The sequence below is a fragment of the Mauremys reevesii genome, linkage group 6, assembly GCF_016161935.1.
Source record: "Mauremys reevesii isolate NIE-2019 linkage group 6, ASM1616193v1, whole genome shotgun sequence".
NCBI lineage: Eukaryota > Metazoa > Chordata > Testudines > Geoemydidae > Mauremys > Mauremys reevesii.
In genome coordinates, this window is record NC_052628.1 from 103381137 (window position 1) to 103404118 (window position 22982).

At 39.2% G+C, this 22982-nt stretch overlaps 1 long non-coding RNA gene across 2 annotated transcripts in view; it reads left to right on the forward strand.

Moving 5' to 3' along the window:
* The first annotated feature begins 1801 nt into the window (after positions 1–1801).
* The window catches only part of LOC120407453, a 32616-nt gene continuing 11435 nt past the window's right edge, over positions 1802–22982 (forward strand). For both annotated transcript variants that reach the window (XR_005599981.1, XR_005599982.1), the window contains exons 1-2: positions 1802–1868; positions 2837–2915. This is a non-coding gene — a long non-coding RNA (uncharacterized LOC120407453). The remainder of the gene's footprint in view (positions 1869–2836; positions 2916–22982) is intronic.

The following is a 22982-nucleotide window of genomic DNA, read 5'->3' on the forward strand; positions in this document are numbered from 1 at the left end:
TCCTGTTGTAGCTCCAAACCTAGGTCACTAACAAATAACATGAACCTCACATCCTGAGTGTCTGTATATAGCTACAGCCTGGTCCAGAAACTCTGACCCCAGCAGCCAATCAGCAACACACCAGCTAAGCAAGTGATGGAGGGCGGGGGTGACGGGGGTGGTGGTGGTGGTGGAGTGAGTGGGGCAGGGCTTCAGAGAAAGGGCACGGCAGGAGCAGGGCGTCGGGGCAGGTGTGGGACAGGGGTGTTTGGGTTTGAGTGATTACTGTTATTTTTACATTTTTTTAGGTAGATCCTGGGTTGCATTTAAATTTAAAAAAGTGATCTTGTGCTTTAAAAGGTTGGAGACCACTGGTCTATAGGGTATCAATGTGGGCGTGCATTCGTCACAGCCCTGTTTAATGTACATTTTAATGACACCTCAAATGTAAATTTACAAACACAAATTTACTATAAGGCAACCGTGTACACACTTTCCCTGTTCTGAAAATACAAGCTTATTCTAAGGGTACAACAGTGATAACAATTCTAGTTGCTCAGAACATACAAAAGGGGTAGATTTTGGCTCCATCTAGTCTTCTGAGAATTTTCCTGGTGTGTGGTGTTGGAGGCTTTTTGGTGGCATAAATCCACCACAGTTAGCTCCTGTGCCACCCTCTCTCTTAGCTTTGGCAAAGAGGCATAATCTCTTTGCCAAAGCTAGGAGAGAGGGTGGCACAGGAGTATGCCCAGATGGGATGGGGTACACCCAGAGTGCATCTGTGCTTCAGGAATTCTCATCTGGCAAATGATCCATGGAGACTATGCTCGTTTGCTTAGATTCAAGGAACCCCTGTACTGCTCTAACCTATGCTGAGGCCAGAGATGGTGCAGCATAAGGTAGGGAAGTGAGTAACCATGAGTGACTCCTGATGACCTGCCATCTTCTTCTAGGCTTAGTGGATCTCAACTCCTGAATGTGTGCTCTGGTGTCTCAACATATGGCCTCTTGCCCTGGGATTTGGATTTTATTTACAAGACCTCTTCATTTTGTATGTTTAATTCAGTTGCTCTTCAATAGTTAAAGTCCAGAAAAATATCAGATGGAGCTGATCAAGAATTTGGGTGGGAAATGAAGCTTTTATACCATCACCATGAACAACAGAAATCCAGAGTACCTGCACATTTAACAAATGTTCTTCCAATAGATTTTTTGAATTGCAGCCACGTGCTTGCAATTCAAAAATATCACTGGGAGTGCTGTCCTACTTACTACAAAAAACAGTGATTCTTTTTTTTTTGGTCTTCTAAGATAGGCAGGAGTATAATGTAGTCAATCAGCATAGAATTTCCTAAAATATAGAATCCTTGTAAAATTAACAGAGCACATCATTCGTCTCTTTCCAGATCTATACTCCTCTCTAGCAATTGGGAGACAGAAATTTTCACACTGAGCATACTGGAGTGCAGAAAGGGAGGGAGTGAGTTGTAAAATTGTGAAAACTATTTTTTTATTATGGAAAATGAAGAAAAATTAGCTGGTGGGGAATTATTGCAGGCGTTTAAATGGTTAAATTAGGAAAGCAACTGATTTAAGGCAAATCAGCAGTTTATTTGAGGATGGAGTGGTGACAGCTGTTTCTGTTTATTATATACATGAAGTAAACCTGTTGGCATGTGAAATGCCCCTTTTGTTTTTCTAGCACCAAGTCGCAGCAATTACAGTATAATACTAGAGCATATGGCAATGTAATTGAAGGTGTGGCAAGAAATTAGAGTTCAGTATTTAGGGCCATATGTTCCCCTGCACTAAGCAGAGTGGAAGGGAGCAGATGGGTACATGTTATAGTAAAGCACAAAGGGCCTGGGAAGTCCACCCAGAAGGGAAAGGTAACTATGTCATATTATGATATGTAGCAAAGTGTGACGTGAGGTGTGTGGCCTTTAGGAATGTGGTGGAGTTAGAGAGCAGCCATTATATACAGCATGTTGCTCTGGCAAAGTAGTGTGAAATCCAACTCAACTTCCAAGGCAAGTTAATGCTGAACAAATCAGCACTGGCTAGAATGGAACTAGCTACTTTACCCCACCACAATGTGCTCCTGAAAACTATGCACACAGAGAACATCTGAAACCACAGTGTGTTTGCACAGGCAGGCAGGCAGGGCAGTGCCTGAAAAAAAAATGAGTGAGTATGGGAGGGGGCACCAATCCCACCCTCCTGAAATTGTTTGATTTTTTTTTGAGAAAGAAAAGAACAAGACTTATGAATGTCTGATAAATGTCTGTTGACCACCACTTTGTGCTTGCATAGGTCAAGAGATGTTATATTACTGTTTAATGCAAGGCATTTCAGTCAAGGTTTTTGGTAGATATCTGAGTTTTCTAATTTGGAAGGTAGGCTACACAGTGCTTCAGGTCCATTCTAGCTAGCTTTTTTTCTTTTTTACACTGTGTACTGTGTAAAAAAAATATGAAAAAAATAATTAATTAGAATGGTAGCATCTTACACCCACTTTACTTTGATGTTGATGACTACTCAAGATGGAAGGCACTAGAGTATTAAGCCCTAAGAGTTATATTATTTATTATTTTTTAATCAACTAAGTTTCCTACCAGTGATTTTCCATAGTAAAACCATTTTGCTCATAGAATAGTGATTGCTCACACCCAGTGTATGTACTCAAAAACACTTTGCCAGTATTTGCTTGGCAATTGATTTTTTTTCTATATTTTATCTAGTAGAGCTTACTACTGTGTTTCCCAAAAGATCAAGAGTAAAATAAAATGCTTTAGCATATGCTACACAGATAATATTAGTGTAAAATCCTGTATTAATTAGTGTATTTTTTAATAAGGTACCAAAGATCACAATGATCTGTTGACTCATTATCAGTGATGTGTGGAGCAGAGCCAATCTTGTGTTCATTGAAAAAGGTAAGTCTTGTATGTTACTGGAGGAAATAAATTCTAAGAGGACTTAGGACTGTGATATGATATGGCAGTAAATTCTGCTGTGAGTCAAGAATACCCAACAATAGGCAGTTATTGACATTGCACTGCACTATGCAATTATTTACAGCACTGATTAAAAAAAATCAGCTACTAATCTGATTATTAAAGGTACAAGGCAAAAACAAAGTACTTTATTAAACACTTCTATGTACAGCATTGTTGATGTAGTTTCATATACATAGGATATGTTATTTAAGTTGATGCTGGGTAGGAATGACATTGAGCCTTCTATATTACAGCAGGGGGCAGCATGACATGCAGTTTTCTATTCTATATCCATGCTTACAGTATTAACACTGTGATTTACTAATTACCGCAGAACCTCATTGGTTACAGATTGTTGTGTAAACTCCTTTCCTATCAAAACAGGCACAAAAATATGAGTCCCCTGGCCAATCTGTGGGACTTGGCATAATTAGAAGATATCTGTAAAATATCAGAGAAAAATCATTATTCATAAAGATTAAGGCATGAAACAGTAGGTGAGACCTCATTTTTAATCAGTCCTCAACCATTAGTGCATAAACCCTTCAGATAAAAACATCGGATTAGCTACCAGTCTCCCTCATGTTTTGCAAACAAAGCTGAGACAGTGATACAATGACACGACACCATGCCTACAAGGCTATTCCAGGGTCCTCAGCATAGAATCTAGCCAAAATATTTGCATTCAAATCAATTTTACAAAGACTGTTACACAGTTAAGGAACTGAATCTGAAGAAATGCTTTTGTATTATGTCTTGCTGGCAATCGGGAGGATTTATCTTTAGTGCTGGTCTGCAAAGGGTCAAATGATTATACCAAAAGCCTTTTGTTTATAGATAAGCCTACTAGATCAATACAGCTGTTATGAAAGTGCACTGGGAATGAGGAGGGCACTTGCAGTATTCTGCATAATTGATTCTAAGGTTGATTTAAAGTGCACTGATTCTTTCTTCTGTGTTTTTAAAACTCAAAGCCAGGAAAGAGTAGATTTCAGCTAATGCTGAAGAATCTGTTTTACCACATATTTCTCAGTCAGGTTAAGTAGACTATTTTGTCCATATTACAGTGCAAATTAAAGGGAGCATAAGGGACATTGATTATTAATTTCCCTTAAAGCAGCAGGGCAGAATTAATGATGTCATATCTTTCTGACTGGGATGGGTAGTTTCTTAAAGCAAACAGAAAAATAGCTCTAACTGCTAATCAATTACACCTGGATTAGGAGATATTACTGGCAATTAATGGCTATGTAGCATTAAAATCAATGAGGCTTGTCAAAATAAATTATAAGGCCCATACCACTTCCACTGTTTTGCTTCTTTGGTCTTAACAAATTGGAAGGATAAAAGAGAGCCCTTTACTGAAAGCTGAGGTAGGCTAACAATACATACTGGTAAATATTAAAGTGTCCAGAAAAGGATACAGCTAAATATTTCTGTGGTTTAATGATGGTTAAGAGGTGTGCTTCTGAATAACCTACATCTACTTGGGGAAAAAATATCCATTTCTTTTGGTTAATTAGCTGACTTGAAACTGGGTTACTTTATCATTTTACATGATGTGAAATATGCAGTTTTCAAGATTTCAACATGAAACCAGGTGCAACTCGGCAGTTTTACTTTGAGAGTCTGAGTTTGTTTGAACATGAAACTCAAAGCAAAAATTGAGTGGGGAGGGTGCAAAGCCACATGGATAAAACCGAATAAAGTATCTGTACAAACCCTCTGAAGCAAGTTTTGCAGAGATGTATTAACAAACAGCCAGAGCATAAAGTTAAGCACCTAAACACATATGTGGGCACCTACATAAAAATGACCTGATTTTCATAGTTGAGTACCTACAGCTCTCATTAATTTCAGTGTTGACACCTCTGAAAAACAAATGAGCTTTTACTTATGTACTTTCCTACGCATGCACTTGCTTGGTTTAGGCACCTAAGTTTGAAAATGTAGGCCTGGTTCCTTTGCTTTCTTCAAATCTCTTCTGAAAGCCTTTGTGTGACAGATACTACAGATTATATCCATAAGCATTGATGGATGATGTAGATGTTGCACACTCCTCACTTTTATTTGGCTGCCTAATTTTGGATTTAGATTCCTTATTTTATGCACCCAAGTTTGAAAATTTTGACCTTGGGGTCAGATTTTCAAAGATATTTCAATACTTAAATGTGAATATAGCTGCTGGGGGGGGGGGGGAGATTTTCAAAAGCACCTAGACCCTTTTGAAAATCACTACACCCCTTTCTGCATCTTTAGGGGTTTAGCTACCTGTATGGAACTTGGAGGGTGAAGCACAAGTTTCAGGAGGGAAGAGTTTGGAAGAAGTACCAGGAAGTCAGCTGGTGTTAACATGGCTGGAATGCTCGCTGCAGTTAGAGCATCCCTGTAAATAGTTCTCTTAAGGAATGAGTTTAGGTTTTCAAGCATAGACTCCTCTCGCATAACTACTCAGTATGTGAAACAAAGCTGCCTAAATACCTTTGAAAATCTGGCCCATTAGTACTGAAATTAATTTGTTGGCTCATTGCGGGGTACTCCTTGCAGACTGAGTGAATTAGAAGGAGGAAATTCTGGGAGGAGTAGGAACCCAGATCAGTATTGAGCTAATAGAAGGTACTATGGCCTGGATCCACAAAGGAACTTGGGCATTGTGACATTGAACACTGTGATGGAGAACTTCTAGCTGCCTAGAAAAATCACAGAAACAGCATTGTTACCCACAAAGCCTGAGTTAGGTACTTAGGCTTCCTATACAATGTATAGCAGGAGAGAGGTACCTTACAATGCAGTCTAAGAAAGCTGGGATCTATTGGGAGATGCTGATGAGAGGTGTGCTAGATGCCTAAATACATGCTACAGGAAGATGACTATCTCTGCTAGCTATCCACAACTGGGATCCTCTCTCCTGGAATCAGATCATTTAGATGCCTAAATTGTTTCTTATGAGAATGAGTTAGGCACCTGCCTAACTCCACAAAAATGTGTTGCCTTCAGGTTTGGTAAGTTGTATTTGCTGCAGAATTCTGCAAGAGATCCTTCTGATAGCCAGGGATTGCTGGAGCACAGCAGCTCTCCAGCCAGTCTCCTATTTTGCTGATCACCCCCATTACAAATGTGTGGTAGGTGAATAATTCCCCTTTACCTGGGGATTTCCCTAATGGGTAGTTAAACTGGCTTTGCAACATCAAAATACAGAGAGAGCCCCAGGTGCCTGATTCTTCACTCTAACTTATGGCAGCCTTCCTGTGGATTTGTAAGGCCTGTTTCATAACACAGAATATCTAAAATGCAAAACACTCTGACTACTCCTTCTCCTGACCTGAACACATTCCCAGCCCCACACCTACAGCAGAGGCAGTGCGTGCCTAATTATAGCTGCTCTTGCATTCAGAGAGTGACCTCTTTAGCCACTGCATGCCACCTGAAGAGAGTACAAAGTCTACAGTGGGGCCAAAATTGGGCTTTTAAAAAAAAAAGCCAGGAACCAAGTTCTGGAATCTATGGAAAACATGATAGAGAATCTTGAATTTCATGCAGACGCAGAAGGGAAGAAGTGTAGAGAGACACTTAAAGTAGCTGGGAGGTTCCATACTCTCCTTTGCACTAAGTAATGCTCCCAAGATTTGCATTAGTAATAAAAAGATAATGAGGAGACACACAGTTCTTAAACAGAAGAGATCTGTTTCCCTTCTTCTTTAACTAGGATTCTATCTCATCCCTCAGTGTTAATAAAAATTACAGCTCTCTATGTAACTCTTAGTAACAGATTAAAAAAACAAACTAGGAACATAGGTACATAGACAAATCTGTCATTAAAACATTTTCAGGACAGTAGCTATAGCATTTAAATCTGTTTGTTAATTCTGCCCACATGGATTGTCTGCCATTGAAGTCATTTGGAGCTGTGTGGTTCTTAGGGCAGAGTTTATTTGGCCAGAATCAATTTATAGGGGAGCCACTGTAACATGTGTTTGTACTGTGGGAAAGTTACCCTTTACCATGGGCTAAAGCATGAACGTTTCTGAGGTAAATGTTAATTTTCCAGATAACAAGAAACCATTTTTCTGACTCCCTTTCCTCTCACCCCACCCTACCCTGCCCCCCAGTATACCGCAGGTAACTGAAGAAAGGAAGAGCAAGCTTTGCCAAGTCAGGGACTCAATTAGCTCAGCAGCCCCAATTATCTAACTCTTCAGTTAACTAAACCTCACAGTTAACTGAAGGTCAGTAACAATGACCAGCAGCAATAAGCACCATGCCTTGTTCTCCCAGCTCATTGCAAACCCTCTTTCCCAAGGGGTGAGGATGTCTCTGAAACCTTTCAGTAAACAAGAGTTGCTCTTTAAGTGAGAGTCTTAAAATAGTGTGGAAGCAGATTAATCATCTCTCAGTCCTGTGTGGTGTTTTCTCAGAGCTTTTCTACATAAGCCTTAAGGGAATCTAGCTAATGTAACAGATCCACAGTGGTTTGGGGTTGATTGCTAATGAGTTCACTTTTTTCCATTTCCCCCTGCCAATAGTTTCATACAAACAGTGAAAAAGGTCCAATGTTTAACACCATGTTTTTGTATAACTTTAGTCAGTGATTTATTTCTGAATTTCCTAAAGGAGGACAGGAAAGTCCCACAGCTGCAGGCTGAGGCAATGCAAACCACCAAAAATATATAGAGGGGAATTTAGAACGGCAGTCCCTGACTGGGAAGATAGTTAATGCTCGGAGCCAGAAAACAGATTAAAAGGAGCATACTTTTAACTTCCCACATTAAATTTATTTTGGCATTGCCATGCTGCAGAGCAGTTCATGTATTTAAGAGTCTTTCCAGTACATGGCCTTGTCCTTTAGCTTGGCATGCTCTTTACCTCCTTCTTCTTCTCTTTTCCCTTTGTCAAAGAGTTATCAGGTATGGTTCAAAACTTATTTGCTTTCAAATCATCTATATTTCTTTTATTTTCTAAATATTGCATAGTTGGGCTGAGGCTTTTTATGGACTTTGGTGCACTTATGGATATTTTGTGCCCAGCTCAAATATTGGCAATGGTATATCTCATTCACATCTATCAGTCTTGATCTAGGCATTTGAGGCTGTGTCCTTCATTGTACTCCAGTTCCTTTGCACAACTCTGAAGGAGTTCAGTGGTTCTGAAAGGGAACTATTTAGGTAGATCCATGGAATAGTTCATTTGACAGCTATGCTTGCCACACATGTGGCAAGAGGATTACATATGATGATCAAGCCTTTATACATAAACCAAAACCCATACATTAAATCCCCAGTATACAACTCTGACAGAGAATGGCAGCATCTTCTTTTTGCCCCTTCTCCAAATAAGAATAAGGTACATATCACACAAAATGGCATCACACTTAACATACTCTGGAGGTGCTGAAGAAAAACATTGCCAACTAACACCTCTGTTAAATAATAGAATGTTCTTGCTGTGAGAGCAGAAGCTTCATCTTTCTCATCACATGCAGAGAGTCTCTCAATCCCTTTTCCCTCTGAACAGATTCCTTCTTAGAAGAACCAATGAGACCTGTCCTGTTGAGCCAGGCAAATATACTGCCCTTGTCTACAGTAAAATGCAGATAATTAAAGAAATACACAACACTTCCTCACGACAGATTATGCTACATAAAATATACAGAGAATGGAGAGGTAAGCTAAAAGATATGCTTTGGGAATTATTTTGGGGATGTTCTATGGCCTGTGTTATACGTGAGGTCAGATGATCACTGTGTTTCTTTCTGGGAATCTATGAAAGAATAAGCTGAAGACATTAAATAAAATTAAAGAAACAAGACGACATACACTCCGCCTTCAGCAGTTCTTATATTAGAGCTGGTTGAAAAAATGGGGGGGTGGGGAATAATGAAACATTTGGAAATAGCTTCCATTTCCAAGGTTTGAAATGGAATGATTTTGCATTGTTTAAAACATTTGCTCAACATTTTTTTTTATTTCAAATTTCAAAACATTAAAATTTCACACCACATTTAACTTTTCTTCCTTCCTCCTCCTTTTTAGTTTTTCCTTTTGTCACACAGTGCAATAAAATGAATAATAGGTTTGCCCCTATTTCATTTTTCCCCCTTTTTCTACTCTGTTCCTTTCAAATGGGGAAAGTTACTGTCTGTTATAGGGGCATGTGATAGACTGAGAATATAACCTACAATATTTTGAATGAAGTTTATTGGACTAAGTTTCCCATCTCTGGAGATGATTGTATTAACAATGCAATTCTGTATGTGTTATTGTGGAATTATGTATTACCTTCTCTAGGACACTGACATGCAATTTCTGGAAGGTATTAGGAACTTGAAGGACTTTTTTTGGGGGGTGGGGGGAATAGTATCTGTGAAGTGGATTTCCTAGGAAGTACCTGGGGAATGCAAATGCCCCACTTCAAATCCACCCTCTGGAAGCTATGCCATGGGGAGGAATACCCATTGTCTACTAATTACCTACTCCTGAAAACTGCAGCTCAAAGACCTGTATTTAGTGTGGATTAAACATGTTAGGAGTGTTTGTTCTGAGTTGAAGCTGTAATGAACTTACAACCACAAGGAACCCCCTTGGGCTGGGGTTTGAAGAACTGCTCCAGCCAGAATCCATGTTAGGGGGAACTCTGCGAAGCTTATTAGCATGTACATAGATTTTTATATTGTTTTTAATATATTTTCATTTTGGTGCTTTTACCTTAAGAATAAAATAGGCTTGCATATAAAGAACTGTGTGGTAACTTGTAGATGTAGCAATGACATCTATTTCTCTGAAGAGAAAGCAAGAGGTTGCCAAAGGACACCCAATCTGTTCTGGGAATAACACACTGAAGACAGGGAACGGTGCAGGCTGGAAATACATTGGTCAGAGGGGAGAGAGACATGAGTCTTCACCCAGAAAGGTAATGGCTGGAGAGCTGGAAGCCTGAGAGTGGGTGCCCCACTGTGGAGAAACTAAATGCATTCTTTGCATCAGTCTTCACGACTGAGGGTGTGAGGGAGATTCCCAAACCTAAGCCATTCTTTTTAGGTGACAAATCTGAGGAACTGTCCCAGACTGAGGTGTCAATAGATGAGGTTTTGTAACAAGTTGATAAACTAAACAGTAATAAGTCACCAGGACCAGAATGGTATTCACCCAAGAGTTCTGAAGGAACTCAAATGTGAAATTGAAGAACTACTAATTGTAGTCTGTAACCTATAATTTAAATCTGCTTCTGTACCAAATGACTGGAGGATAGCAAATTTGTCAGCAATTTTTAAAAAAGGCTCCAGAGATGATCCTGGTAATTACAGGCCGGTAAGCCTGACTTCAGTACTGGGTAAACTGGTTGAAACTATAGTAAAGAACAAAATTATGAGACACGTAGATGAACATAATTTGTTGGGGAAGAGTCAACATGGGTTTTGTAAAGGGAAAGCATGCCTCACTAATCTACTAGCATTCTTTGAAGGGGCCAACAAGCATGTGGACAAGGGAGATTCAGTGGATATAGTGTACTTAGATTTTCATAAAGCCTAAGACCAAAGGCTCTTAAGCAAAGTAAGCAGTCATGGGATAAGAGGGAAGGTTCTCTCATGGATAGGTAACTGGTTAAAAGATAGGAAACAAAGGGTAGGAATAAATGGTTAGTTCTCAGAATGGAGAGAGGTAAATAGTGGTGTCCCCCAGGGGGTCTCTACTGGGACCAGTCCTATTCAACATATTCATAAATGATCTGGAAAAAGGGGTAAATAGTGAGGTGGTAAAATTTGCGGATGATCCAAAACTACCCAAGATTGTTAAGTCCTGGGCAGACTGTGAAGAGCTACAAAAGGATCTCTCAAAGCTAAGTGACTGTGCAACAAAATGGCAGATGAAATTCAATGTTGATAAATTCAAAGTAATGCACATTGGAAAACATAATCCCAACTATACATATAAAATGATGGGGGTCAAAACTAGCTGTTACCACTCAAAGAGATCTTGGAGTCATTGTGGATAGTTCTCTGAAAACATCCACTCAATGTGCAGTGGCAGTCAAAACCCAAAGAGAATGTTGGGCATCATTAGGAAAGGGATAGATAAGACTGAAAATATCACATTGCCTCTATATAAATCTATGGTGTGCCCACATCTTGAATACTGAGTGCAGATGTGGTCACCCCATCTCAAAAAAGATATATTGGAATTGGAAAAGGTTCAGAAAAGGGCCTCAAATGATTAGGGGTATGCAATGGCTTCCGTATGAGGAGATATTAATAAGACTGGGACTTTTCAGCTTGGAAAAGAGATAACTAAGGGGGAATATGAATGAGGTATATAAAATCATGACTGGTGTGGAGAAAACAAATAAGGAAGTATTATTTACACCTCATAACACAAGAACTAGGGGTCACCAAATGAAACTAATAGGCAGCAGATTTAAAAAAAACAGGAAGAAGTATTTCTTTACATAACAAATAGTCAACCTGTGGGACTCTTTGCCAGAGGATGTTGTGAAGGCCAAGACTATAACGGAGTTCAAAAAAGAACTAGATAAATTCATGGAGGATAGGTACATCAATGGCTATTAGCCAGGATGGGCAGAGATGTTGTCCCTAGCCTCTGTTTGTCAGAAGCTGGGAATGAGTGACAGGGAATGGATCACTTGATGATTACCTGTTCTATTCATTCCCTCTGGAGCACCTGGCATTGGCCACTTCTGGAAGACAGGATACTGGGTAAGATGGACCTTTTAGTCTGACCGAGTATGACCGTTCTTATGTTATGTTTGACTTCTGAGGAGAAATTCAGGTGCAACTGCCCTGAACTGTGACAAGACAGAATTAGTGTCATTTTGTTCTTTTATCTCTAACATTTGCAAAGTTGAAGTTTTGAAAATTTACAGAATGGGGGAAAAATGGAGGGGAAAAAAAAAGAAAATAAGAGGGTTAAAGGGAATCTCAAATCTCTAGATATCATTATTTCCTTGGATTCAGTGGAAAATGGTAGAAAGAAAGGGGGGAATCATTCAAAATTTTAAAAATCAGCATTCAGAAACTGAAATGAAACAATTTCTATTAAAAATGGAATATTTCCTTGTGTTCATTCTATTTGTTGGAAGTTTCACAAACATATAGTATAAAATAAAAAATGAACCCCCGTCTTTCAGCTACAACATTTTGACCAGTTCTATCTTAGACACGTATAAAGATATAGCTCTTTACATAGTGCCCATCACCTTAGCATGAGTTCCTCATACATGTAGAATAATGTATACATACACATTTCTTTCCTGCCAGATACTATTAGACCATATTAATTTTTTTAGACATTCATAAGGCCAGAAGAGATCACTGTAATCATGTAGTTTGACCTCTTGTGTAATAGAGGCAAGAGTATTTTATGTAGTAATCCTTGCATAAATCCCCATAGCTTGTATTTAAAAAAGAGCATCTATTTTGGGAAAAAACATCTAATCTTGATTTAAAGCATTCAGCCAATGGAGAATCCACTATGTTTCTTGGCAAGCTATTCCAACAGTTAATTACCCTCACTGTTTTTTTTTTGTTTTTTTTTTTTAAAAAAGGGAAAAAATATTTGAATTTTTCAAGCATCAACTTCCAGCCATTGGATCTTGTTATGCTTTTGTCTGTTAGGATAAACAGCCCTTAAATTCTTTGCTGTCTGTCTGCCAACTGTGAACTCTGCAGGATAGTATTCAGTCTCTCTCTGGTTTGTGATCCATACTTGCCAACTAAGTGAAGTCAGAATGGTGTTTCCCCTGCACCCCTAAAAATATGCATATGATCTCAAACAGTTGCTGCAGATTTTCCACATGGAGTTCATTATTAATTTTTTAGGGCTCAGATTTTCTCCATGCTACTTTCCTCTTTCCCCATAATCTGTTCTTTCCCTCAACAGCTCTGATGATCCTTCCTCATGCTTCTCTTTTTTTCTCAGGGTAGGTGTCCCCCTTTTCACATTGCCACTTTCTCTCTCAGAATAAGAAAACACTGACCATGTTGTCTGCAGTGAAAACTTAGTGTGTGCTAATCACAAGTATAGGTACAGACAGAAAATACTTAATTAACAGAATGAAGAACCTGTGCAATGTTTTCCAACACCCTGCCTAAAGCCTTCCCACTAAGAGATGAGCCAACCATATTTGTGTATGTCAGTGGCCGTTGTGAATGATGATGGATGAGAAAATCACAGAACAATGATTAAAACAAAGGCCTTTGGTATACATTGTTGTATAAGGAACTCTACTTAACACCACAGCACCAAAATGATGATGGTGTTCTCCACAGCTCATGTGTCAGACCTGACACACGACCTTTTACAAGAATCCATCAATGCCCTCTGCTGTTAGTACTGCACATGTAGAGTGGGCGCATACTATAATGGCTAACTTATTTCTGACTGCAATGGTGGTAAGCTTCAGGTAACTGGAGACCACTAAATTCAATTAAATGCTTTTGGTAGATACGTGAAATATTTTTATTTAAGGGTCTGGGCATAATGCTGACAACTCTACAGCGCCACAGGGGGTGCGTCCCCAAACCCTCAGGCCAGATTGCTGACTGTACTGTAGTTAAACAAGAATACCACACTTTTTGCATCTAATAACATACAACCTCCACGTCCCTAGACAGATCTGCAGCACAGAAGCAATAATGAACGGATCTGGCCACACATGCACATCCTACAAATAATTAGTTTCTGTGAATGTGATGAAAGAGGAAAATGACTTGAAAACTCATTCCTGCAAATAAAATTACTCCAGCCTAATTATGTGTAGCAGTGATGTCTTAGGCCAGAACTGGCTCCAGTAGCTTGGAAAGGATAATATTTAAAAGGTCCTGTTTCTGTCACTTTAGCTTCTCCTGAAAAGCATAAACTGCTCCCACTTTCCCAGAACCGTAGGCCAGGTCTGTGTAGCATGTTTGGCATCATTGTACAGGCAGTTTCTTAAAAGAAAGACAAAGGACCTTGGAATTAGAAAATCCTTTCTGCTGTATGTGAAAGCAACTCTTGTTTCTGGAGTGTTTTGCTAAGGGCATTTGTGCTCACCTCAAATTATTCTAAATTTGATGTCATTAAAATAGCATTCCTTCTGGAGCTATTGACCAGCATATTTACACATTCATCCTTCAAGCCACTTCTATCATTCCACAGCTTGGGCATGACATGAAATCTTTCTTCATGTTTCCATGGAAATAGCAACAGCTCACTATGCCTCTCTGTCCCTGGGAGAAGCTTTTATAAGGTGTCTTTGTAATTTCCCCTCAGCCCTATGAGGTGAGGTTTCTTTGGAAGAGTTTATTTGCCCTTTTAAACATTTACTTTTTTTTGACATAATGTAATGTATTGAATCTTCTCACAAAAAAACCTACCCATTGGGGAGAGAAAATATCTCTGTAAAGTGTATGCCCAATAAAGGTAGCATGCAAATTAAATTAAATTTAAATAGTATTTCATTTTCAAGAGAAAAACTTCTCCTTGGAGCACATTTTTGCAAATTCTTGTGATAAGTTCCCACTTCTCTTCACCTCCTCTTCCCTTTAAAACTCTGTTAATACTTTTCCCTTTCTGTGAGTTTGCAAACTGCTGGATCTTGGCAGCCTAAACACCTCAGTTTCTTCCCTTTTTAATTTTTTTTGTGTTTTTACAGTTTCTCTATTACTACTTCCTCTTTGGACTTTGATGGTCATAAGGCCACCAGATTCTTCTTCAAATCCCATCTCAAGACCCAATTCTGTTGTGGTGCCTACTGGAAATCAACCAGCTAATTGTGATCATGCCAAAAACACTTTTAAATGATTGGGAACAACTAATATGTGTATGTACTGTAGATAAGGCACATAATTGTGTGAATTTATTGCCATTACACTCCTCCTCAGTCCTCACCACTGTTTGTCATACATTGTCTTAAATTAGCCGGTATACTCTTAGGGCAAAGAACCTGTGTTCCTAGTGTTTTTCTAGGTACTTGTATAGCCCCTGTGATCATACTAGCTGAGTATCTCATGAAGATTAATGGATTTATCCTCACAATATACTTGTGAGGTAAGGACATATAATTCCTGTTTTACAGATGGGGAACTGAGGCACTGACAGATTAAGCAAGTTGTTCAAGGTCACACTAGAAGTCTGTGGCAAAATAAGGAATTGAAACCAGATATCTTTAATCCCACTCCAATGCCTTAACAACATGACTCCTCTTCTGGTTTGCAGTGTCTAACTGCAATACAGATAATAAATTATAGGGCTGTTAAAAGTTTCCTGGTACCTAGAGAAAAGACATGTAAATCATCAAGTAATTTTTATTGTATCCACAGCGGTTATCCTTTCTATGACATCTTCCTTGCCGTTCCCCTCTATTAATTCATTCTTATTTGTATATCCTTATTTACTAATGTATTACTTGTTAATAAGCAACAAAAGCCTAAAGCAAAACCCATTGAACTCATGAGAGTGATTTCCACTGACTGTAGTGGACTTGGAATCATGCCAAATGTACTAACAGCTATACAGGGCATAAAATAAAGACAGTCCATACCAGAGCTTACAGACTAAATGTGACATGTGTAGAGTAGATAGGATGCAGTGGAAAACTCAGACAAGAGAAGGTCTGTTTTATGATCTTGATGATTTTGTACCATTTTCTGTGCAAACTGTCAGAGCCAGCTCCAGGTTTTCTGCTGCCTCAGGCAGCCAAAAAAAAAGCTGCAGCAGTGCTATTGCGCTGCTCCACTCTTTGGTGGCAATTCGTGGGCAGGTACTTCGCTCCTAGAGGGACTGAGGGACCCGCCACCGAAGACCCGGATGTGCCGCCCTGATAGTGGCCGGAGTGCTGCCCCTTGGTATTGGCCGCCCCAAGCACTTGCTTCTTCAGCTGGTGCCTGGAGCCGGCCCTGCAAACTGTGGAAGAAGTGAACTTTTAGGTGGGATTTGAGTGAGGACATGGTTTGGGCTTGTTGGACTGGAACAGAGAAAAATATTGCATAATAAGGGGCAGTGTGGAGAAAGGCTTGGAGATGAAGATGAACAAAGTATTGTGACTAACATCATTGGTTAGATGCAGGGTGTGGTACAGGATATCATATTTCATCATTAAATCCATTTACTAAATCATCCATGCACAAACAGTGGGCCAGATCCTCATCTGGTATAAATTGCCATAGATCTATTGCCCTCAGTAGGGCTGCACATGCTGATGGTTAAGCACATGCTTAAGTACTCAGGGCCTGAATCCCCAGCACCTCCAGGGCTGAGCACATGGTGAATTCAATTGACATTTAAGCAACAGTAAAATTGCAGGGGTTTTATATAAGTTTAATATTCTGTTGTTGGGGTGGGGGGGGGGTTAAATGTGGTTGCTGCATTCAGTTCCCAAATATTTTAAAGATAATGTTCTTAGAGGCTTCCTTATTCCCCAAAGTTGTTTAGGTAGCACTCTCTTGGGCACTTAGAATACATGATCACCACCTTCCGGTAACTATCTGATTTCAGCACAGGTGGTGGAATGTAAAATGACCTCTTGTAAAGTCTCCAATGTGCTATACATAGCTATGAAACTTTCATGCTTTGTTTTCTATGTACTGCATTCGTATGTTTCTAAGCACTATCCTTCTGTTCAGAGTTAAGTGGCCATTTTATTTTCTGATTTTTGAACATTGTGTTCTCTTGGGTGCTTTTTCTTGTTTTATTAGTCTCTTAATCTGAAATGAACAGAATGGTCTTCATTGCTTGTTGTGAATGGAATATCTTGAAAGCCAACTTATTAATAAGTCTGAGTAAAACTTTCTTGTATGTACTGCTGGCTATTCATACAGTATCTGTAGTGTTCATTGCTATAATGTTTTGTTATGAACATTTTCTGATATAATTCCTTGCTGCAAGGTGTTCACATCATAATCTATTAATATTCATTACTATTTATTTCTAAGAATTAGTTTAGTCACAATAAAACATGGCATTTTTCTCTTGCTATTATTAGGTTCACGTATAGCTATGCCTTTCCTTCAGTTTTGTTATTTGTTAGTGCATGTAGATAGTACCCACTAATTAAGCAATCCACATAAAGCTATATTTTTATTGGGATCTATGTGAGGAGATAATCGGTTCACAATAAATAAAGCCTCAGTTTGTGGCCTGAGATTTCTATTGATTTACTGGCTATTTATCTTGGAACTTATTCCCTAGAAGAAACAATATTCCTATACACTTAAATAAAGGTGTTTAATACTATGCTAGACATTATGCTAACCTTTCACCAAGCAGTAATAAGTGTCCAAACCAAACTCATTCAGCTTCTCTTCCCACTCATTTCACTGTCGTCATCATCATCTACTCTCACTATAGAGGCTCAGCAAATTTATAATGGTTTATCTGAAATGTACAGTCATCAGATCCAGCCTCCCTACACTCCTTATGTCAACATGGTGTCTAATAAAATAGTACAAATGTTATATTGATTCAGATGTTTGCATCAAAACATACTTTTACTGGACTGCCCATTTCTGTCTGCCAAGTCACTGGTCACTGAATGTTTGTTTGTTTCTTATTGCAGTATTGGCTAACGCATATTTGTGATATCAACTTCAGTTATGAATTTTATTGTGGACTTATTAAATATTTTCAGTATAGTTCTTAACTCATATACATTTGATCTCCAGCATTTATATTTATACTATAGTTAAGACACAGAGGATTGTTTAATTGTTTTTATTTATTCCTTTGCCTATGGCTACTGTTCATGTAATTATTATATAGTTTCAATTCACCTGGGTTTTGAAAAATCATTTAGGCCCAAAAGTAGATTAGACACACCAAGGACTACATTCTGATTATGCTTTAAATGTCTAGCATTCCCCCCACCACACACACACACACATACTATGGCTCTCTCTGAGTTCTTCACTGCCTACTTTGCCTAAGAGTGATTCAGCAAAAAGAAACACAGAAATATGCAGCATTGTACAACAGGTTAGCTTTAACTGACTGCCTTTTCTAGTATGGAGTCACAGGAGACATATATGAGAACAGAAGTTGTCTTGATTCAAACAAGGAACAAATATGCAGCTCTCTTCTAGAGTGCTGAATGCAGAGGAAGAAATGCTGTCAGATGTGTGCCTCCTCAAAGTATACGTCTCAGCCAGCCTGTTTCCCATGGGTCAGGTCCTGCCCCCTACAACTGCTCATACAAACACAAATCCCTGCACATTAATTTCCCCTGTTACGTAAGGGGGTTTCAGTAGCTGTGCTGTACTCTTCCCTATCCAGCAGAGGCCTACATAGAGGATGGAGATTTAATTCTATTGCATATAAATTCTTATACCAGGGTCATCACTCTGGCATTTCAACACTCTTCCAGTAGTGCGCTGATCAACATGACTAACATCTGCCATGTGTTATTTGGTCTGCCATGATGATGACAGTGTGGGACAAGGTGAGCATCGTGGGACAGAGGAAAGTATAGGAGGTTGCATGTTGTCCCTCTCCAGACCAATGGAAATGAAACAAAATAATACAGATTTGGATTGTATTATCTTTTCCTCATAGCTTCCCCCAAGAGCACTGGAGACTACCCAGTAAAACTTTGGTGGCATGGCTCCAATGGAGCAGTATTGCCAAGGAGCTGAAGGAGATGACTGTGGTCCAGAGCCAGTAAGAAGACACAGAGATTCCATGAAGGTGGTCCTGATCCACTATGTATCTCAGAGTATCTGCCAGGTGGGCCCCAAGGTCCTTTCTGCACTGGGTCAACCCCACCCCCAAAGTGGGGATGTCTCTCTCTGTAGGGTCACTCAGAGATTTCCTCCCCCAATACCCTGCTACGTACTCCGTTCCCCCAAAGGAGAAGATGACGTGTGTCCATGGATTTACCTAGCAAACTGGCCAACCAGGAACCCTTTCTTAGTTGTAATGATCAGCTAACTTACTGCAACCCGAACCTCAGAAGAATGAGACCACCTTAGAGACACATTCCAATACAATTGTAGTGTGGTACTTTCCATTCTGTAATTTTGCTCCCCAGAGTTGGAATTCATTAAGTACTAATGTAAAAAAAATCAAATTTAGCTGAGTCCAGAAAAAAGTTGTTTGTTTAAAATAACAAGGGCTGTCAAGCAGTTTAAGTATTCGCAATTAATCCGCGATTAAAAAAAAATGTTGATTTAATCGTGCTGTTAAACAATAATAGAATACCATTTATTTAAATATTTTTGGATGTTTTCTAAATTTTCAAATGTATTGATTTCAATTACAACACAGAATGCAAAATATACAGTGCTCACTATATTTACTTTTATTACAAATATTTGCACTGTAAAAACCAAAAGAAATAGTAATTTTTAAATTCACCTAATACAAGTACTGTAGTGAAATCTCTTTATCATGAAAGTTAAACTTACAAAAGTAGAATTATGTACAAAAAAATCTCACATTGGTATCTTTGCGTTTTGTCAGATCTGCAGGGAAAGTGTTCTTAAAATGTACGACGTGCTGGGTCATCACCCGAGACTGCTATAACATGAAATATATGGCAGAATGTGGGTAAAACAGAACAGGAGACATACAGTTTTCCCCCATGGAGTTCAGTCACAAATTTAATTAACACATTTTATTTAATGAGCATCATCAGCATGAAAGTATGTCCTCTGGAATGGTGGTTGAAGCATGGATGGGTATATGAATGTTTAGCATATCTGGCACGTAAATACTTTGCAACACCAGCTAAAAAAGTGCCATGTAAATGCCTGTTCTCACTTTCTGGTGACATTGTAAATAAGAAGCCAGCAGCATTATTTTTCGTCAATGTAAACAAACATGTTTGTCTTAGCGATTGGTTGAACAAGAAGTAGGACTGCATGGACTTGTATGCTCTAAAGTTTTACTTTGTTTTGTTTTTGAGTGCAGTTATGTAACAAAAAAATCTACATTTGTAAGTTACATGTTCATAATGCGATTGCACTACAATATTTTTATTAGGTGCATTGGAAAATATTTATTTTGTTTTTACAATGCAAATATTTGTAGTAAAAATAATATAAAGTGAGGACTGTATACTTTGTATTCTGTGTAATAGAAATCAATATATTTGAGAATGTAGAAGAACATCCACATATATATTTAATAAATTTCAATTGGTATTATATTGCTTAACAGTGTGATTAATTTTTTTGAGTTTATCGCATGAGTTAATTGCGATTAATCGACAGCCCTAAAATGACCCCTTTAGAATCACTACTAATTATACCTTGTAACAACTGCAAAAGTGCCCAGGGAATTTTGCATGAAAGATACCATAAGACTTCCCTTCCCCAGCCCTGCTCCCCACAACACACATCTTAACACATGGTACTATGGCAGAGGTCAGCAGCCTTTCAGAAGTGGTGTGCCGAGTCTTCATTTATTCACTCTAATTTAAGGTTTTGCATGCCAGTAATACATTTTAGTATTTTTAGAAGGTCTCTTTCCATGTCTATAATGTATAACTAAACTATTGTTGTATGTAAAGTAAATAAGGTTTTTAAAATGTTTAAGAAGCTTCATTTACAATTAAATTAAAATGCCGAGCCCCCCAGACCGGTGGCCGGGACCCAGGCAGTGTGAGTTCCATTGAAAATCAGCTTGTGTGCCGCCTTCGGCACGTGTGCCATAGGTTGCCTACCCCTGTACTAAGATATGACAAGGAAAATGTATTGAAACACTTCAAGGAGAGATATAATGGTGTAGAGGTTCACTAAACATTTCCACTTGCTCTTGGCCCCTGAAGTCATGTAGGGGAATAAAAGAAAAACACATAACATTTTTGAATAAGCTGCACCACTATATCACCACTCTCGGCTAAGAGATGTAGTAAAAACAAGTCACACATATTGAAATTGGGGCTTCTGTTTTCACCATCCATAGCAAATATGTTTAACACATTGGAGAAATTTGTGCTTAAAGAGCAAACCCAGCTGAAAAATAAATAAATATAAATTACCCATACAACACTATCATGGTCAGTGTCAGGCAATTTGCTTGACTTATCAGACACATAATTGTGGGATGCTCAAAGTAAAACTGCCTGAGGGCAGCATTAACTTCTGTGCCTGACTTGAAGCACTAGGTATGTCCTGTCTCCTAATATACATGTAATTTTCTCATTTATACAATTGGCAATCCATTAACATTTCTGGATCTGAAAGAGTACCCTACACCGTATACAATGCAAGAGTAGATATCATCTGAACAGGAATATGCTTGAGGGGTAATTAAGATGATACTTTTAAAAAATAAATTCTATAGAGGTCTATGTCAGGGCACCAAGAAGGCAATGCTAGGAAGCTAGCAATAGCACAGCAAAGCAAGACCAAGTTATCAGATACAGAATAAGATTGCAAGAAATCAAAGTTAGATGCAGTACTGACAGCCTGATTCCTTAGGGGCTTCCCACTGAAATTCCTGCAGGACACTGAGCTTCTTGCTCCTTTCTGACAGCACTGTATTCATTAGGTGGATAGAGACGAAGAAGAGCAGTACCATTTAGAACAATATTTACTGGAATTCTGCATACTTAAAAGAAAAACAGAGTAGCCAAAAAGCTTATACTTCAGGAGCAGAAAGCTTTAGGTACACTGATTCTAGGGATTTGATTTTACAGAATGTTACATGAGCCTGAGAGTTTCCCTATTACATGGTGAGGTTTACTACATCAATAGGTGCCTGTGAAAACTGTTTCAGAGTAGCAGCCGTGTTAGTCTGTATCTGCAAAAAGAACAAGGAGTACTTGTGGCACCTTAGAGACTTAGGGCTTGGCTACACTTACAAATTTGCAGCGCTGCAGCAGGGTGTGAAAACACACCCTCTCCAGCGCTGCTGCTTGGCGGCGCTGCGCGCGCCAGTGTGATCAAGCCCCCCAGCGCTGGGCGCGCCCGCCTGTCCCCCATATGTCCCCAGGAGGGTAGAGGCGGACAGAGACTGGGAGAGCTCTCCCAGCGCTGGCTGGTGCTGAACTACGCACGAGCGCCAAAGCGCGGCAGCGCTACCGCGGCAGCGCTTTGAAGTGCTAAGTGTAGCCACAGCCTAACAAATTTATTTGAGCATAAGCTTTTGTGGGCTACAGCCCACTTAATCGGATGCATGCAGTGGAAAATACAGTAGGAAGATAATATATATATACACACAGAGAACATGAAACAATGGGAGTTACCATACACATTCTGAGAGTGATCAGTTAAGGTGAGCTATTACCAGCAGGAGAGAAAAAGAACTGTTTGTAGTGGTAATGAAAATGGCCCATTTCTAGCAATTGACAAGGAGCTGTGAGGAACTGTGTGCGCGCACGCGTGCGGGGTGGGGGAGGGGAATAAGCATGGAGAAATACATTTACTTTGTGTAATGGCCCATCCACTCCCAGTCTTTATTCAAGCCTAATTTAATGGTGTCCAATTTGCAAATTAATTCCAATTCAGCAGTCTCTCGTTGGAGTCTGTTTTTGAAGGTTTTTTTGGTTGTAATATTGCGACTTTTAGGTCTGTAATTGAGTGGCCAGGGAGATTGAAGTGTCCTCCAGCTGTATCAGCTGTTTGTGGGGATGTACTCAGATACACACCCTTTTCCTTCCCAGGTTGGTTCTGTAGAATGGGGCACACAAAGGATTAAAAGGTTTAAAGAAGGTGCTGAGGAAGCACCCCCCCCCATCTATTTAATTGGTCGGTCTGGCTAGGGATGAGAGCCAGCTGATACCCTTAAGGAAGTGTATGGGCTAAAGTAAGCTGGGCCCTTAAGTAAAATACTATCAGATGGATGATGGGAGGGGCTTTGAGCTTATATACAGAGAGATTTCTGGATTGATGAGATCAAATTAGAGGGAAGTGTAAGAGTGAGGACAAATATTAAACTGACTCTGGGAGCTATTCCTGATGCATTGTTTAATATATTAATAGATAGGAGGTCTGTTGGTTTTGTTAATGTTACCTAGACTGGAATTTTAACACAGTGATTTTTAGGTTTTTCACACTATTGCATGGTTGGATTTTAA